At 36.0% G+C, this 3,301-nt stretch overlaps 1 non-coding gene across 1 annotated transcript; it reads right to left on the bottom strand.

The window, feature by feature from the left end:
• Positions 1–1,444: 1,444 nt before the first annotated feature.
• Positions 1,445–1,551, bottom strand: LOC145641310 (small nucleolar RNA R71). The gene has a single exon (XR_014115353.1). It is a non-coding gene; the product is annotated as a small nucleolar RNA R71 (small nucleolar RNA).
• Between the last annotated feature and the right edge of the window lie 1,750 nt (positions 1,552–3,301).

Below are 3,301 nucleotides of genomic sequence, written 5' to 3'. Positions count from 1 at the left end.
TAGAATTATGTTTGATTTTTAAAGAGAGAAACTCTAGTTTGTAGAGAGAGAAGTTCTTGATTAATGATTGATGATTCCGAGTGTTTTTTTCCATTGAATTAAAGCAAGTTTGTAAGGATCTCTTTGCTTTAATGCAATCATAGTTTTGATCTCAATTTCTTTGTTAATTATTCAAGTTGAATGATTTTTAAATTAGTATATTTTTTATTAATATGATGAAGATGAATTTGTTGCTTAGTTTAGTTTTGATAATGATTTACATGAATAGTGAGTAGTTTTCTTGCTAGGGAAAAGGTGAAACATATATGATTAATTGATTTATGCTAATTGGGGGAAATTGATTGAGTTGATGTTGTGATTAAATTGGTTGATTGATTATGTGCATGTGTGTGTTTAATTTAGGAGTGATCAACCTAAGTTTCTCATCCTAGATTGCATTATAGGTTCACATTGATACGGAAAATTGATTTGTGGCTTACATTTGTGGATTGAGTAGGTTTGCAAGTTTCCTAGCTAGAGTCTCTCGTTGTTGGCGCTAGTTTGACCTCTAGGCGATTAGCCTACCATATTCTCTTGATTGCTTAATCAATTTTCCCTCGCAACACTTGACTTAATCATCTCCAATCCCAATTAGTTTGATTAATTACGAGTATATGTTGATCCATACCCTAGTGCTTGATAAATTTGATTTTTGTTTCGATTGTTTGATTGATAGAATAGACACACCTCACTTCATTTCTTCGAAATAGCTTAGCTTTAACATTAGCACTCACCTCCCATTCCTAGTGGTTCGACCCTCGACTTACTCTATGATTTGTATAGGGGTGTGTTGAGAGATTAAATTTTTTTTTTTTGACCAAGGGTAGATTAGTTTTCAACAACCTAGTCTCGTCCTAGATCAAAAATGGCGCCGTCGCCGGAGTATGGCATAGATGATTGCTATTGTTTTTGTGTTTATTTCACCTTATTTGCAAAACTGCAAAAAAAGATTTTCTTCTTTAGGCTACATTTGTAGCCGTGCTACTAATATTTTCCTTTGAGTTTGTGTGTGCAAGTGAACATGGGAGAAGCTAAAAGAGTTACATTGAAGGAATTGGGTATTCCGAGAGCATACAAGTATGAGAGCGAGATTGCTCCATTATTTATCTTGGATAGTGACTTTGAAATCAAGCCGGCACTGATAACTTTGATTGAAAGGCGGCAATATAGTGGAGGAGTTAATGAGAGCCCCCTAAATCATCTTAAGGTATTCGAGAAATATTGAAACACAAGTAAGGTTAGCGGGGTAGCTCAAGAATTCATAAGGCTTAAGCTATTTCCTTTTTCTCTAATTGGAAGAGCTCAAGAGTGGCTAGATAAGGAAATAAAGCCTAATTCTTTGAGAACTTGGGATGAAGTCACCAAGTAATTCCTTTCCCGTTTCTTCCCTCAAAAGAAAATGATGGAAGTAAGAGCTTTGATTCAAGGTTTCAAGCAAAGGTCTATTCAAAGTCTTTATGAAGCATGGGAGAGATACAAAGAGTATCAACGTGAGTGTCCTCACCATAGGATCTCCACTAACCTAATCATTCAATTTTTTATAGCGGTTTGAGTCCTCAAGGGAGAGCAAGTCTAGATGCTAGAGACGGAGGCCCAATCATAAATAAGACCAAGGAAGAGGTTGTAGGTATCATTGAGGATGTAGTTAAAAACTATATTGAATGTCAAGATGGTGAGAAGGAGTCGATAAATAAGAGTAGTGCAATTAGATGCTCAATGGAACAACTCAATGTTATCAACAATATGTCGACTTAAATTTTGGATTTAGGAAAGGAGGTAGTTTCTATCAAGTATAAGCTTGAGAGCGCGACCTAACAAGCACCAATTATTCCCTCCCAAATTAAGGGGAGAGGTACTTCTTCCTCTAACTCTCTTCCTTCTCCTTGTTGCATGATTAAAGAATGTTGGTTTCGTGATTTGTGTGGAATGAATGACCATGATGCTTCTTTTTGCCCTAATGTTCCTTGTAATGAATGTGTTGGGAGTGAGAATGAACATGTGAACTTAGTTGTTAAAAACAATGTTGGACCTAGATTTGATGCACAAAGGAATGTTGGAAGTAGAAATTATCACAACCAAATGAACTATGATAATTATAACAAAAATGGCGGTTATAGAAACCATGGAATCCAAGGGAATTGTGGTAGCTATAACAACCATAGTTATAATGGTCAAAGTCATGGCCAAGGATATGAGGACTATAACCAAGGTTATGGTAACCATAATCACGATAGTAGCCAAAATAAGTGTAGAGGTAATTGGAACAATCAAAGCAGGGGAAATTTCCAATCGAATGTTCAAAGAGATGCCTCACTTGAATTTATTCCGAATACCCAAGAGCATAGTGATAATTTTTATAATCAATCATTTTCCTCTAGGATTTTCTTGGAAGGTGTCATAGAGAAGCAAGCCAAATTGTTGGACACCTACATGACCCTAAGCAATGAGAAATTCAATGACATGTTAACTTGCCATAAGGGATTGGAGACCCAAATTTCTCAATTGGCTAATGAGTTTAAGGAAATTACAAATCATTCTTCTTTGAATTCACCAAGCTTAGATCTTAAGAGCCCTATGAATGTTATTGTGACTAGAAGTAGTAGGGTCTTTAAGAGTAAAATCTCCAAGAAGAGTGATGCTAAAGATAGTCCTAGCAATGGCCAAATTGAGAATGAGGGAGATGAGAATACTTTATTTGAGGAAGTCAATAAGGAACAAGTTCAGAAGGTGAAAGAGAGAGAAAGAGAAGTTTACAAACCTAAGCTCCCTTACCCCCAAATGTTTAACAGGAACAAGTTAGACGAGCAATTTAGGAAATTTATAGAGATGCTTAGACAACTTCATCTTACTCTTCCTTTTACCGATGTGATTGAACAAATTCCAAATTATGCAAAGTTCCTTAAGGAGATTTTCAGTGGAAAAAGAACATGTGATGTGGCGGGAACGGTTAACTTGACCGAGAATTTTAGTGCAATCATAATAAACAAAATCCCACCCAAGTTAAAGGATCCCGGAAACTTTTCTATCCCTTGTGCTATTTATAAAATGCAAGTTGATAATGACTTGTGTAATTTAGGAGCTAGTGTTAGCATTATGCCATACTCGATATATCAAAGACTATAGAAGGGAGAACTTTTACCTACCAACATTACCTTGCAATTAGCCGATAGATCAATTAGGATCCCAAGGGGCAAGGTAGAGGATGTTCCCATAAGGGTAGGAAAGTTCATCATTCTGGTAGATTTTGTGGTCCTTGACATAG

This window comes from Chenopodium album, chromosome 7 (assembly GCF_948465745.1).
Source record: "Chenopodium album chromosome 7, dcCheAlbu1.1, whole genome shotgun sequence".
Lineage (NCBI taxonomy): Eukaryota > Viridiplantae > Streptophyta > Magnoliopsida > Caryophyllales > Amaranthaceae > Chenopodium > Chenopodium album.
Note: the sequence above shows the minus strand (reverse complement) of the source record. Positions and strands in the feature narration are given on the sequence as shown.